The sequence below is a fragment of the Bactrocera dorsalis genome, chromosome 4 (genome assembly GCF_023373825.1).
Source record: "Bactrocera dorsalis isolate Fly_Bdor chromosome 4, ASM2337382v1, whole genome shotgun sequence".
NCBI classification, from domain to species: Eukaryota; Metazoa; Arthropoda; class Insecta; order Diptera; family Tephritidae; genus Bactrocera; species Bactrocera dorsalis.
The window spans coordinates 41,001,063-41,018,131 of NC_064306.1; the positions used below are offsets into that span (position 1 = coordinate 41,001,063).

General features: G+C 34.5%; 1 protein-coding gene across 4 annotated transcripts in view; it reads right to left on the reverse strand.

The window, feature by feature from the left end:
- The window catches only part of LOC105222405 (monocarboxylate transporter 9), a 33,998-nt gene extending 21,493 nt beyond the window's left edge, over nt 1–12,505 (reverse strand). Inside the window, exon 1 of one of the 4 annotated variants that reach the window (XM_011199726.4) lies at nt 12,166–12,505. The gene's annotated coding sequence lies outside the window, so the exon portion shown is untranslated. Of the gene's footprint in view, nt 1–11,657 lie in introns of all 4 variants that reach the window. The other 3 variants (XM_049455495.1, XM_049455496.1, XM_011199728.4) reach the window with 3 other exon arrangements.
- Between the last annotated feature and the right edge of the window lie 4,564 nt (nt 12,506–17,069).

A 17,069-nucleotide genomic window follows, 5' to 3' on the forward strand; every position in this document is an offset into this window, starting at 1 on the left:
ATATACAGGCATACGGACGGACAGAGTAACACGGCTAAATCAACAAAGATCGTCAAGTTATACATAAAATTTAGATGGTCCCTGACGTTTCACTTAGTAATATTAATATTTAATTATTTAATTAAGGTATAAAAAATATATGTATGTGAATACAAACATACGTCAACATTAATAAATATTTACTTAAAATAATATATATTACGATTATTTTTATAGTATCCTTAATAGCACAATTACGATTATGACGTGCTTGTTCTGAATACCAAATCGTTTTTATTCCACAGCTCAATAAACATTGACGAAACATTCCAGTGTTGGTTGGACAGATAATTTAATTAACTGATTAAGTTATCTTTGATATTTTTATATAGACAATATTTCGAATTTATTTGTTTATGATACATATGTATATAAGTATACTCAAATGATAAAAAAAACTTCACAAATATATTTCAGCTTGAGTTTAGCTGTGGGCTGAACATACTAAAGTGCTCATAAATGTTCATAAATTACAACAAAACACCAGTTAACTACACAAATGCAACGCTGTTGGGATTTTGCATAAATCACCGCAGGACTTAGGCGCACTGAGTGAGTGTAAACACAAAACCGCTTTTGTAAGGTGATACTTTTTCATAATTTTCCATACAGAGAGAAAGGAAAAGCCTTCAAATTTGAATGGTATTTAACGCACAGTTCGTTTTTATATAGTTGTTCATGTGAATTTGTAGTGGAAAGCATTGCGTTGGCGTCAAAAACTCTAAAAACACCATAACCTAACAGAAAGCCACTTAATGCCAACACTGATTGACATCTGAAGTGGCATTTCCATTTTCGCTTGAAGGAAATTTTGAAGAAATCTATTTTTCCAACGCCAACTCTCATTGACTTACGCACACACACATACATAGGCTCGTGCAAACATATGCTAACCATTTAAAGGATGCAGCCCAGCGGTGAGACCTTGCTAGCAGTCGCTGCTTGTTGCCAACCAAGCTGTTTTCACAGCTTGTTGTTTTTGTTTTTGATTTCTGAAGTAAAACACTTGTGATAAATTTTCATAAATAAATAAAATCAGAAAAATGTTGACCGCAATGCAGTAGTATATGCATATGTACGAGTATGTATGTATATGTACATATATAAATACTTTGAATGTATGTATATGAATAGTTTTTTGTAAGTGCATGCATTCACTCATATTTATCTCACTACTTAGTCATATACTCGTACGAGTATTTACACTCTCTTTAATTGAAAACATGAGTACTTATACAACGTATCTGCCTTGATGCTCATTAAAGCAAGTGCCCTTCAAAGAAAATTTTGTTTGTATGAATAAGTTTTTAGTACAGTAATTAAGCGAAACTAACTCAGTTGATAATTGACTTGAATAATATCGGGTTATCCAATAGGGATTTTGGAATGTCTAAATGAAGAAAAGCCGCAAATTATTCACTTAAATTTGGTGTGGTTCTTGGTCTGGTGGAATCATCGATCCGTATTTCTATCGAAATGAAACTGGTTACACAGTCACTGTCAATGGAGAGCGGTTTAGATCGTTTATAACCAACTTTTATGGCCGCAATTGGAAGAAGTTGATCTTGAAAACATCTGGTTCCAACAAGACTGTACTACTTGCCACAACCGAAATATTGCGAGGCACTTTTGGAGATCCGATTATTTGAAGAAATTGTGACATTAAGTAATCTCCAGGAAGTTGTGGCTTAACACCATTATAGCCTTGACAGTCGGCAGCGTTAACGCGGATTAACTAGTCACTTAATCAGATCCAAATTTTTGGGTGACAGACGGCAGCTTTGCAAGTTTGAAACTCTCGTAAACTGCTGATTGTCAGTGGAGTTATTTGGAGTCATTGGTTTTTAGCAATAAACCAGACCCTGTTCAAGTTTTAGAAGTCAATATTGAGTGTGCTGTTATGACATACGACTTGATTTAGTGGAAAAATTACTCGAAAATTTGGTTCATCGAATTCGAAAAAGAAGTCATAGAGGCTATTAAATTATGTTATATTTTATGTTCAGGTACATTTATCTAATAAAATATGAGTATAAATTTAGCCAACTTAGCAAAGTCACAAACCCAAAATGAGATTGTAAATTAATACAACTTTAATTCCTAGTCAGTAGTCAGTAGAAAAAAATTATGTTAAGAGCTATTGAATTCAAAAGGTTTTCCAATTTATGCCTTAAATAAAGCTACTAGCGAAACCTCTTTTGCCGATTTTATTGCATACTTATGTAGGTAAAGCAACCACCACTTTTTTAGAATATTTTGTTTTTGAGTTCAGAATCCATCGAAGATTTCATATTTAAAATCTTCTCGAACACATGCATAGTACATTCATTCAGGATCATCTAAAGTGAAAAAATACGTGTTTTAGTTAAAATCTGAACTTACAACTTGGACGAAAGAAAAAAAGATGAAATTTGGATTTTTGGCAGACATTTTTACAAAAAAATCAAAATTTCAATGAAAATTTCTCGACAATTTTTTTCCAAATAGTTGTAATCAAAAAAAACTCTTCGAACAAGTCATTAAGAATTGTATCCCAAAGACCTGTGTAAAATTTCATGAAGATCGGTTGATTAGTTCTCGAGAAATCTTGCCAACCGACTTCAAAAACACAGTTTCGAGAAAAACGTGGTTAAAGACGGCGCACTTAGCCTTGCTAGCCTCGAGCGCACAAGTTCTCAGGGCTGTATCTCCGAAATTATTACTCGAATCAACTTGAAAATTTAGGAAAATATTTTAGAGGTGCTGTAGAACTTAGTAAGACAATAAAATCGTTTTTTTTTAAACCCGTAAACCAATTAAACCCCTTAAAGGCAGCAGGAGCGCCCAAGAAAGATTTCGTAAAATTTTAGGATATTGTATGTACATATTTTATCATCATTGAGGTAAGCAATAAATCTTTAAATCGGTCAAGTTATTTGTGAGATACAAATTTACAAGCAAATAAGGCCGAGACAAGTTTATTCGACTTATTACAATGATGGCGGAATATGATCGGTTATTTTAGTAGACTAACATTTCCTGCGTTCAAATAGTTATGTATATAAGACGATGAAGTTTTGTACTACTACGGTTAGGATAGTTCAAGCCACCCTTCCTTGTAGTAGAAGGGTTAACGACAAACATTAAAAAATGTATTGCACAAAACTTTAGTTTTCCTAAATACATCTAAAGATCAAAAATTTACCCTGCTGTTCTTTAGGCAGTCTTATTCTTTGACTACCATTTCAAAAAAAAAAAAAACAAAATAGAATAACTTCCATATTTTTACCATTATATTGTTATCAGTATAAAATATACTGCTTAAGGCACTAAAATCTTGTCAGTACGCTGAATTGGGCGGACCAGGCGCGATCTCGATTATTTGTTGTTGCCCAACATTCATGAATGTTGACTAATCGAGGTCCGAAAGTTGACAAGGCTGCTCTTGAAAGTAAAAATAGTTTTATGTGTAAATCTCAACGCCTTTCGGTTTATTGCTTTCAAAAGAAGACTGTGAATATGCCTTCGTAGATACAATAACATGCATCCGCAAACAACAACATAGGGCAACAAAATTGCATATTTTTTTCTACTTTACACTGGTGTCACTAGATTTTTCACTTTTTCGATCACGTTTACTTCCTTTTTTTCATCTGGATATTTATTGATCCACCACAACCACATCATGTCGATATTAATTAATATCTTTCGGGTTTTACCGCACATGTCAAGTGATGGCGGATTGCTGGCAAGAGGAAAATGAGAGGATGCACATATCTGTGTGTGTGTGAGTGTGTTTGTGACTGATACAAACACATATTGACAGTATTAAATGCCCTTCCGTCAATTTGCAGAGATCGCCAACAACAACGTGATCGCGCAGCGTTAACCGCAAGCTCAAACCGCATTAACTGCAAGCTCGTAGGAGCAGATTCTTCGCATTTTGCAGCGGATTGCTTGCTTTAAACACTCGTAGGTGCTTGTAATACGAGTGTTTAACGAAAAAACAACAAAACTCGTCTCAAGTGCATCTCTATTTCTCCAAGCTTTACTGTTTATGCCATTTTATTGACTTTCATTTTCGTGCGGCGTACGTTGCTTGGCGTACAAATTGTTGTTGTTGTTATTAGTGTTTACAACACTTTTTTTTGTTATGAAAAAATATGGTAAATTTCCGCGTGCGCAAACGTTTTACTTTTGCAAATATTTGCATTTATCGACGATATCCAAGGCAGTCACCCTTCCGCCCGCATTTGTTTAGCCGTGTACCTGCAGCAACACAGTCGTATACAGCGGTACAATACTTGTGGTACCTTTTGCCGGCGTTTGGTGAAATAGTTGATCGATCATTCTGTCAGTCAGTCGCATATGTTATAAACGCTCGCCAACTGTCTCTCAAAGTGTCATTTGTGTACTCTTTCTTTTTTTGTGTTTACGGGCCGTCACCAGGTCTAGCCAAGTCTGTTTTAGATAAGCAAATGCATAAATTTACACGCCCATTGTATGGAATAACTATAAAGGAAAGGGCATTTAACCTATGTTGGAAAAGGTGATACATTTAAAAAAAAAGAAACGTTTGACAAACTAACGAACGTCGCCTGCATTGTTCATGCCAAATATATATAATAGAAATTATGGAAAAAAACCCTCATGATGGACTCCAGACTTAGGTGTCGTGCTATAATTTTCCAAGTCAGAGAAATATATGTATATACATATTTTAATGTCTTTGCCTTTTTTCAGTTATTAGGTTTTATTCAGAACCTAACATTATTATTGTGTTGCCAAGTTGGAGGGCGATGTGCCGCTAATGAGTTTGAGACTTCGTACTTAAAGTTAATAACTTCTGACTCGACAAAAAGTCGAACAATGCAAACGTTTTTTTTAGAGAGTGTACTATTATGAGTACAATTTTATTTCAGATTTAAAAATAGAAATTTATAAAGGGAAATTTTTTTAGATTCTGTATTAATGTTATACATTTTCAAACATATGGTCCGGCAGCCAGGTAAGAACAGGATTGTAAGACTTTGCTCAAAATGTCACTCCCAAAACATCCCGCGCTAACATTTAGGTTAATTGCAACCTCAGAGAGAAAATATATCTGCCAATAAGAGTGCCAACAAATCAATAAATATTTACATCGCAATCTTAAATTGAAAGCATAAAAAATACAGATTGTGGGAGAACTGAACCCGGTCGACCTTCCCAAACGACTTCGCTTCGTTCTATGGACTCTTAAAAAGTTCCCAGAAACACCGACATTTTAGAGCCAAATTTTGTTCAGCGATAAAGCCCACTTCTGGCTCAATGGGTTTGGAAACAAGCAAACTTGCCGCATTTGGGACGAAGAACAACTGAAGCGATTCAAGAGCTGCCATTTCATTCGCAAAAGAACAATGGTTTGATGTGGTTTGTTGGTCGATGGAATCAACGGTCGATATTTCTTAAAACATGATGACGGTGAGATCGTAACCGTCAATGGCGACCGTAATCGCGCGATAACCGACTATTTGACACCTTAAATTGAAACTCGTGATTTCAGCGATATTTGATTTCAATAAGACGGCACACATCACATCACTTAATGGATTTATTGAGAGAAAACTTCGGTGAGCAGATGACTTCACATTTTGCGACGGTTGATTGGCCACCTAGAACGTGTGATATCACACCGTCAGACTTTTTCCTTTGGGGACATGTAAAGTCTAAAGTCTATGCGGAAAATCTTGCTTCCATTTAGGCCTTGGAGCAAAACATCACGCTTGTCATTCGCCAGTTACCAGTCGAAATCCTCGAACGAGTCATCGAAAATTGAACTCAATGGATGTACAATCTAAAAAGTTCCCGCGGCCAACATTTGAAAGATATCCCAGGACCCATAAAATCAAAGTCAAGTCACAGTCAAAAACTTTGATTTCTTCGTGCGAACCAATGACAAAATGGTTGAAACTGAGCTCTTAAAGCAAAAGCGCTACTAGTCCATTAAGAAAACAAGAAAAAACGTTAGCTTTGGTTGTATCAAAGTTAGAATCCCCTTCATAAATACAAAAGATCCTTTGATTTTGATCGGCAACAATATGCAAAAGTGATCCAATGTGAACAATTTTTTCGGAGATCACACACCATTGCCTTAGGCAATAACTCGAGTCAAATTTCTTGAAGATATCTCGTCAAATGAACGTTCCATACAAGTGCTTGATTCCGATCATTCGGTTTGACATTTTCTTGGCGATATCTCAAAAACTGAGGATAAACCGACTCTGCTAATCACACTGATCAATTATATATGTATATGTACTATATGTATATTTTAAAGATTTTTTTCTTTTTCTTCTTCGTCGCAAACTTAATATACCCTGTTAAGGATATAAAAATTAATATTTGCAAAATAAAAAATTGGAAAAAATATGATAAACCACAGTATTACTCACTTTCGCATACTACGCATTAGCATGACTATTCGGTTAATAACACTAGCTGCAGTGTAGATATTTACCAATTTTTCCCGCAGCTACCGCGGTCACTTTTGGTTTTTGTGGCTTTATTGGGGTGTAAAATGTGGCTATAAAAATCTCTCTCGCCAAGTTTTTATCACTATCACTAGTAAATTGTATAAGCGACTTATCGCCAAACCGTGGGTGCCGTTCAAACAGCGAAAACGTGCAAAAACCGAAACATGAAGGCCAAAGACTCTTTGCCTAGCAAAAATAAAAGTATTTTTACGACTAAACCAATAATTTCGATAAGAGATAAGAGACAAGTGTGAACATACCTATTCATTTTTATTTGTTATTATTATTATCATTTTATTTTAAAGATTTTTTATTACAAGTAAAAATAAATATACAGACATAAAACTTTAAAAACACAGTAAGGAAAAGATAAGTTCGGTTGGAACCAAGCATTAACAATCTGGTAAAATAGGAATGTGACATAAAGGGAGACGTCTGCCGAAAACATTCTAAATGAGGTAAAATATATCAGAGATCCTTATCGATTGTAAAATAATTATAGTATTTTCATTATCAGATCAGAGATCCTTATCGCAGAGAGTTCTGAACCGATTATATTCATTTACAAGATAAACAAGGCAAATACTTCTTTTCATTAAGTTGGCTTCTTTATTATCTGAGAAAAATATTTTAAAGACAACCGGAAAACTATTTTCTTTTATTATGGAATCTAGATAGAATGTGAATGTGAATCTACGTATGCCAAATCACTTCGTACCACCTTAAACACTCCCTAAAATTAAAATTCTTAACTCATTTTATGAAATTATATCAATATATCCTCACAGGAGAATGTGGTTATAATACCATTAGTATCCGAAAATCGAAATTATTTTGTTTATCAAATCTAGAGAATCATGCTGTTTCGTTTATAGATTAATATTATATTTATTTGTCTCATATGTCCGACAAGTATGGTGTAATGTAAATCAGAAGGATGGAAATACATATTTATTCAATATTTATCAAAGGCATAGATAGATTTTGTGAAGAAAGTTCCCTCATATTAATGGTACTAAAGAGTACTGGACACGCTAAATTTCATTTAAATATGTAGAAGCTCGATTTATCTTCTTTTAGGTTAACCCCATAACCTGTTGAATTTACGGGTCTCAAAAAATCTGATAATTTTTATTCTCTTATTAAATTTTTAAATACTTCTAGAATATTGTCCTAAATTTTCAAATTGTACTCAGATCAATTAGTTTCGGAGATACAACCTGGAGAACTTGTGCGCTCGAGGTTAGTTAGGCTAAGTGCATTGTCTGGAAACCCTTTTTTCTCCAAACTGTGTTTTTGAAGTCGGTTGGCAAGATTTCTCGAGAACTACTCACAAATATAACTCTCCAGAACTCTAGAAATATTCGAAAAAACATGTCGCGAAATTTTCATTCTCTTTCAGATTTCTTTCTTCGTCCAAGTTCTATGTTAAGATTTTAACTAAAACACATATTTTTTCACTTTAGATGATCCTGTAAGAAGTTATTCTCCCAACACCGGCGCATATTTTTTCCGAGGGCACACCGGAAATGGTGTCGCAATGGCAGAGTTTAAAATATTTTTTTCCAAAAAATTCAGAATATGTTTGTTAATAGTGCATTTTTGTAACAATAAAAAATTATAAAAAAAATATTTCATTTTTTATTTGAGAAAAAAGTGTTGAAAAAGTCTGTTTTTTACCCATGTAAACCCTTGAATACGCTAAAAGTAATCCCAAAGGTGTTATATGAAATTATTATCACTTGATTTTACCTATTTACATATTATGAGCTGCGTTATTTTCATTAAATTTTGAACCTTTCCAAACAACTATTATCTAAATATGATTATTTCACTGACGAGAGTACGAGTTACTAACGAAAGTTGAAATATAAATTAGTAGGCATAACAAAATGTTTGAAATGCCACATTAATTTCCCACTAAAAGTCACATTCGTTTTACTTGCGTGTCGGGTTTCACAACGACGACTGCGTGTATGCTAAATTATGACATATAATCTCTTAATTGCAGCTTAATGCATTTTCCAAACACTTTTGTGGAAAATTTATGCAATATTTGGCATTCATGAGACTTTTATCATATCTTTCGCTATTGGCCGTAAATAATTTTTCATTTTGCTTTTAATCCATTAATTTATGCCAACTTTTATTAGCGACCGAACAGGACTTCAAAGTTGGTGTTGCATAATAAAGATGCTCATAAGGAAAAGAGTTAATTAATTTGCATGAATTCAATTGCATTTTATGTAAGTGAAAATTGCCATTAATTGAACTTATATGATTACTGTTATTATTATTTCAAATAATTAATATTTACTACATAGTCAATACGCTTGAAAGCTTGCCTTGCAAGTGCTTGATAACAGTTATTTGCAAAAATGAAGGTCAACCCTTTGGAAGATAATTAATTTTATTTTTTTATGAGCAACGTATTATCACTTTAGACTACAGTTAAAAATAGATAAGTGAAACCCTTAAAGGTTGTTTGATTAACATTCTGTTGAGTGTAGTAAAATAATTACTATTTGCTTGATATGTATTGACTTTACAAATTAATAAAAAATATCTTTTGACAAGTGAGTTTTGAAGATAATTTTTTCCACTACTTTTTTGTTGATATATTTACTAATATTTAATATATATATAAGCATTATATAAAATATATGTCTAAAAATACATGAAGTTGTAATGGAAAATATTTCAAGTAAAAACAATTTGTGCAAATTAACTCTTATTGTAACGGGTGTTTCAATAAGGACGCTACAAACGTAGAAACAGGGACAGCCGTCGTTTCATATTTTTTACTGTCTTTTTGACATTTCTTTTCAGTAAGGTTTGCCATTTCTCGATCCAAAAACGAGGCCAAATTATTAGAATTTACTACCGAAATTTGGAGTCAGTGGCTTCAACTTTAACAGCGCTACGTCCAATTTGTGGTCGTCATTATCGTTCTGTCAAATCAACAATTAAGCGTCTAGTGGAAAAATTTGAATCCACAGGCACAGTACAAAATGTTCCCGTGCCAGTGAGAAAAAGGGTGCCCGTAGTGTCGAAAAATATTGCTGCGTTAGCGTATCAATTGAGGAAGACCAAAATCAGTCTCTCCATGTTGTTCTAAAGCGTTGGACATCTCTGTGATCTCGTTATGGCGAATTTTGCGAAAAGATCTTGGCCTACATCCTTACAAGATCAAATTGACGCAAGAACTGTAGCCGCTTGACTACCAGAATCGTCGTATGTTCATGATTTGGGCTGAGCAACAGCTTGAAAATGATCCGGATTTTCATCGAAAAATCAACTTGCCCGATGAAGCTCATTTCTGACTGAATGGCTTCGTCAATAAGCAAAATATGCATTATTGGTCAAGCAGCAATCCACGCGTGGTCGGTTTATGAGCCGGGGGCGTCATTGGGCCGTACATCTTCGGTGATGATCAAGATCGGCATGTTACTGTGAATGGGAATGGCTACCGCTCAACGATAACCGAATATTTGTGGCCCGAATTGGATGATATGGACTTGCAAAATATGCAGTTTCAACAGAACGGAGCCACAAGCCACACAGTGAACTTCAATATCGATTTATTGATAACCAAGTTTGGTGAAGGTGTGATCTCACTAAATGGTTTTGAGATATCGTTCGATTTGACGCCGTTAGACTATTTCCTGTGGGGCTACGTAAAGATCTATGCTAACAAGCCAGCGACGATTGATGAACGAATATCGAAAGTGAAATTGCAGCAATATCGACCATTTTATGCTTGAAAACCATCGAAAATTAGGTTCAGGGTCTGGATTTCGTGAAGCATTTCAGGAATTAGAACCTCATCAGCTAAACCAAAGCGTCGAAAATTATGTTTATACATTGAATTATGTATATTAAATTTGCCACGAAGTTAGTAACACCCAAAAGGAAACGTCGAAGCTCCTATGAAATATTTATATTATATAAATGATCAACTCTGATCGAGCTGACTTGACTTAGTCATGTCCCTCTGTCTGCTCATTTCTCCGACAGTATGCTTGCAAATATGCAAATTAGTCCCTCAGTATTTGAGATATCGAACTGAAATTTTGTACACATCCATTTTTCCTAAAGGCGCTGCTCATTTGTCGGTATTGGATTACTATAGCATATAGCTGCCATATAAACTGAACGTTCAGAATAAAGTTCTTGTGTGGGAAACATTTTTATTTGACGAGATATCTTCATGGAATTTAATTTCTCAAAAATTTGTTCAGATCGAATAACTATAGCATATAGCTGCCATACAAACTGACCGATCAAAAAAAAAGTAATAAAAAGCTCCATAAAAGATATTATGCCCTGTTAGTTGACTTTAATTTGACCTGAATGCGGTTTTTATCAAACAATGTGGCTAGTGAGAATTAGCAAAACGTTTTGCGTTGAACAAATACCGTTAGCCGGCTACGACTTCAGATTTAGTATTACGTATAGTTGCTATAAAAAATGTTCCTGTGAAAGGTACTAAAAAAGGTTAGGTATTATAGCTACCGGAAGTTAACGTTTTTTCTTATTTTAAATAAAAACTTATAGTTTTTTTATAAAACAAAAATGGAGATTCGCACTTTAGATATTCGTATTTTATAATTTTTATTAAATTTGTTTATAAAGTATTTCTGCACAAGTGCTTATCACAAAAATAAATGAAATTTGGTTAAAAAAATAGTTATTGTTGTAAAATACTTCTAGTTTTATATATTTTTATCTGGATTTGTAAATTTTCTCAATAAAATTTCCGAAAAATTGTTTCACCTCTGATAAAAAAAAAAATATTTTATGATTTGATTTACAAAAGTTAGTTCAAAAATGTAATAACAGTTACAAAAAAATGCACAAAAATAATAAACAAAATATTTTGTTTGCGAAATATATACAAAAACTTAGTTTTTTTTTTTGGTTAAACTTTTTCCCAATAACTCTGAAACTTTTGTAGTCTATAACACACTTTACGCTCGACTTTAATATTTAATTATTCACGTATGTATGTATGTAAACATTTGTGTATTTTTCCACAGCTAACAACCAAAAACCAAAAACAAGCACCGGACTTATATTGTACATAAATGTATGTATGTATGTAACTTGTATTAAATTATTTACTTATTATGTATTCGCAAATATTAACAGTCAAGAATCGCACTCAAATAAATTAGCAACACGCGCGATATATTTTTCTCGCCAAACGCGATCAACGCCACACAGCGATCGAAAAGCAACTGAATTCTCCAATAAAATTTTTAATTAAATCGCAAATATACCATATAAATTTAGTTAATCGGTAAACGATATGGTGAGAGTAATAATATACTTGAGTAGTATTAAATTTTCATTGTGTTTGTGGGCGTATACATTTTTACACACATATGTACATAAGCATATCTGCATTCGAGACGTACTTTGAACGCCGTGACACACGCGCGCAAACTCACTAATTGTTTGCAAAATTTTGGTATAAAATCACTATGCGTTTATTTTGGTTGGCGAGTATGCAAATTTGCTCACTGTTTGCAAGAAGATCGCCAAAAAATTCAGTGGTCAGTGGGAATCACTCTATTATATTAACCGTTCACTAGTAATAACTTTGATCTGTTACGCACTAACACTTCACCTTTCTTCACTACACTTGTTCAATGGCTCCAGCTCCAGCACCAGCCCTAGCACCAGTTGTATCACTATTATTATCAGCGACTTTACTTTTTCACTCTTCCGCTGGATATTTTGCTAGCTGAGCGAAGTTGTTCACTAGACCGCGTACGCTTCCCGACTTAGCGATTGCCACGCCATACCGTCGTATTTATTTAAAACACAAGTTATATGATTGGTAGTCCCCTATCTACGTATGTATGTATGGTGAGTTGCCTGTGTCATTCAGAATTTCAGCGGACGAAGGCAGTGAGGCGATACTACTTACAGCATACAAACACTCAAAGCTGTTGGGAGCAGATAGGAGACTAACTACAAATGTGTGTACCAATCTACTCAACTCCTATCTGCATCTGATCTATAGTACCATATTAGCGCGTAGTTAACAAGTGATTTTTTGACTCCAATTTCTCACAGTATAATATGCGCTCAATCGCTGAACACGCTCTCCTCAAAACGCTCGCTCCCTCTCACGCTTTTTCGCTCTACTCACGCGCTCTGTCTCCTTCTCCTGCCAATTTGTTGTTGAAGTGAAATATGACTTTTTCTATTAAAACACCAAGCGCTCACGTGCGAGTCCGCCAAACATACGCACACATTATATTGGCCAAGTTATGTAGCAAGCAGGTCAACCATCTGGAGGATTACTATTTGGCGACTGGTTGTGTACGATCAATTGATTTAGCAAATATCAAAGATATTTTAGCGCCAGCGGCCGAGAGTTGGCCGGCCGGTCAACCAGCAAGCCATTGCTCCGGAAAAGTTGTTTGAAACAAGTTTGGAATGCTCAGCACTAACACATACACAGGCGTGCCGGTACGTAGGCGCCGTGGCAAATTGATAACAAGCTACCTTTGCCAGCCGCTTAAGATTGCGTGGATTTTGTATTTTGGGTTTTTCTGACGTTCCATCGTTCGGTGAACGCGTTGACTCATCGCACAGCTGATGCTGACTACATTGTATATGTATGTGTGTGTGCGTTTGAGTGGAAGTAGGCGTAGAGCGTATGCCAAGCAGTTGGAGCGCAACACTGACACGCCCACGGCTATGGCATATCCTTTCGTGTGGTCTCTTGATTATTAGATTTCCATTTGGGAAAATTACGGTGCGGTCAATGCAAAGTTAGCGGATTGTTTGATGTTTATGGGCTAGTTTTCCTTTTGAAAGATTTATCGCTGTCACGCATACTCGGCAGTAAATCACTACAGTTGTTGATATTACAACAAAAACAATAAAACGATTGATAAAATAAAAGCCGATGAGGTGAACTTTTTATTGAAAATAATTGAGATTAAAGGATCAATCAGGTGCTTAGTTGAACGACATGAGAGAGAAATATTATACAATTTTTGATAAAACTGAGGACAGAATACTACAAGAATAGACCAATAATGATAGAAATAGAGATTACGATCCATATGGAGCGGGCTCGCCAACATCATCTAGAGCGATCGATTATGAAATTCATTAAACTTTGATTGTCGCAATATCGAATATCGCATCAAACTTCCATTACATTATAAATTTTCAAGCCAACTGTGATTTCCCAAATAATATTGGGTAGTATTTTCGTATTTTGTCAATAGACCAATCACATGTCTGAAAGGTTAGATTTTAAGCTTCATTTAACAAAAAAAAATTAAATTCGGGGAAGTTGAAAAAAAGTTACAGCTGCTCAAAAATTAGTGAAAATAATGAAGAAGTCACCAATGAAACTTTTGAAGCTTACGGAAACGATGCTGTATCAGTTCGTGTAGCACAACAATGGTTCGCTCGCTTCCGTTCTGGAAATTTTCATGTGAAAGATGCACCTCGCTCTGGTCGACCTATCGTTGAAAAAATCGATGAAATTATGAAAAATGTTGACTAGGACCGTTACATGAGCAGACGTGACATCGCTAAAGAACTTAACATTCATCATCAAACGATTTTGGTCCATTTAAAAATAGCCTGGCTACAAAAAGAAGCTCGATGCTTGGGTACCACATGAATTGTCTGTGAAAAATTTAATGGACCGAATTAATATCTGCGATTCTTTGCTAAAACCAAATGAAATCGAACCATTTCTGAAGCAAATGGTAAGAGGAGACGAAAAGTGGATCAAATACGACCATAATGTGCGAAAAAGATCATGGTCTAGACGTGGTAAAGCACAACAAATGGTCGCAAAGCCAGGATTGACGCATCTAAGGGTTATGCTGAGAGTCTGGTGGGATGGGAAAGGAATCACTCGCTATGCAGCACCAGCCGAATGATTGATTCTACATTTTACTGTCGGTCAACTGATGAGATTGAAGCAAGCAATCGAAAAAATCGGTCAGAATTGATCAACAGAAAGGACTTCGTCTTCCATCAGGACAACGCTGGACCACACACATCTTTGATGACTCGGCAAAAACTGGGAAAGCTTAGCGGGAAGTTTTGATGCATCCAGCATATAGCCCTGAACTTGCACCATCGGTGTACCTTTTGTTTCGGTCAATGCAGAACTCCCTTAATGGAGTAAAGTTGGCTTCAAGAGAAGCCAATGAAATGATTTGTCGTAGTTTTTGACCAAGAAACCAGAAAAGTTTCACACTGATAAAATAATCTCACTAGCGGAACAATGGGAAAAAGTGGTCGACCAAAATGGTGCACGTTTGATTCATTAAAGTTCATTAAAAAAGTTGAAGTTTTATTAGAAATACAAAAAGACTTTTTCGACTACACAATATAAAAAAGTAAATAATTGAAAATTAATATTTTTCTTTAATATTTCGTGGAAAAATTGCCAAGTCGTCATAGGAGCTTTGAGTCTTTACATCCTAGCAATTTATTTTAGTTTTCAGACAGTTGCTGAAATCATCACGAATATACTTAAAATATTTGACAATGATCGTGAGTTTACGATAAATTTAAAGCAAAAGATTAAAAATAGGCAAAAAATCAAAGTTATGAATAGCGTATATATGTAGATCTATCAAGTATATAGTATTATATGTATATATAATGCTCATTTATTTGCAATGTTAAGTCCCATCTAGTTATTGATAAACCATGACGAATACGACGAAAATTCAGTTAAGTAAAGCGGTCTAGCGCAGAAAATCAAAAATATATACTAAGAAAGGGTAAAAATCCAGATAACGGTTTATGGAACATGCGTGTTGAATGAGTTTTAGTCAATGAAATCGATTTCCATTATCGCGAATGACTGGATGAAAAACTGGTTACGTATACGATTATGACGATTGATATATGAGAGAAATGACTATAACTTTAAATGTGTTCTCCGAGAGAAATGACTATAACTTTAAATATTATGCGTACGCAGTTCGTAGATATTCCTATATGGTGAAATCGCATAATAGTTAATAAAGCAAAAGAAAAGTAGAATATAATAAAAACTTATCTCAAATTTGGGGCTCAGACGTCATTAAATAGTTAATCAGAATCCCATTCATTGAGCGCATATTAGCGATTATTATTGTGCTCTCAATTGAGAGCTAAGATATGAAACATCAAAATTTTTACATAAGCTTCTTTATAGTTAGATTAACGTGTGAAATATTATCAAACTAATGAAATGTTCGTTCCGCTCATTTTTAGTATGAAACAATTGCTCAGTAACAAAGGAACATTTTCTGGGGTATAACAAATATAATAGTGATTAACAAATGATGAAATACCGTTGATTTGCAAGCGAAGTTAAAATCGACTGCGACTCTCCCAGATTTGTGGCCAAAGTACGAAACGTTTATTGGTGACGGCAAATACTACACATAACCACATACCCACATACTATATACATATGTATGTACTATATAACCGATACTGAGACTACTGAATTTTTTACTTCACAACTTTTTTTTACATTTTTTACTGTAACTAATTAATTTTACATTCTCTGATGCATAAAACTTTTAACGGTTGACTGGTTAGATTCACATTGTGAGCCAATTCCAGCAAAATGGCAACCCATTTGTTTGGCAAAACCTAGTTAGTGTATACAATTAAATAACTGTGGCTACAGATGTTGACGGCATGCCTCGGATTATTTACACATCTCTACAAAAACAAAATTTTTTTGTAGCTCTGGACATTTTAAGGCCTTACTAAAAATAACCGTGGAGATATTTAAAATTACAGTCCACAAAAAGTGCTGCTTTACTCTATGAAATTTCGATTTCGCAACAAAAGTAATTCACATACTGACGCCAAATTTCCAGGAATTGGGTTGTCTACCAATAGATCCATAAAATAGTGTGAAACCTCCGCACCAAAGTTATTTCTTAAAATTTACTCAGTGATTTAATACGTGATCAAGTTAGGAATGATAAAATAATTTGTCGAACTGTTGCAGGTGGAAAGATATTGTTTTAATGACATTTGTAGAAAATTTTCGAACTTAGTATGTAGGAGCTTAAAGGTCTCTTTGTGAGTGCTCAAATATGGCAATTCATGAAAGACACAGATATTATCAAAGTTATGGACTGGACGAAAAGTGTAGCTTGGAAAAATTTAGTGTTCATAGTAGAAACTTTCCTAGGTAACCAAAGCATCAAACTATGAAGCAATTTCCTAAAATCTGCTAGATAAACTTTAAGATTCCAAGAGCAAATATGTGTATGAAGTTAGATTAAAAACGCAATAATTTGGACACATTTTCGGATATTGATAATGGTGAGAGAGCACTTATGTATATCTAGGACAACAAAACATCTGTAGACCAGTTTAATATTTTTAAATAAAATATGTGTGTTAGGGGGTTTGCGGTTGGGTTATTCTTTTCATTTCTATCAGAGGGTTAGATACTGCAAATGTCTTTTGGCCTGACTGAGATATTGCGCTATAAAGAATATTTTAAATCTATTTTTGCCTTTGAGTATT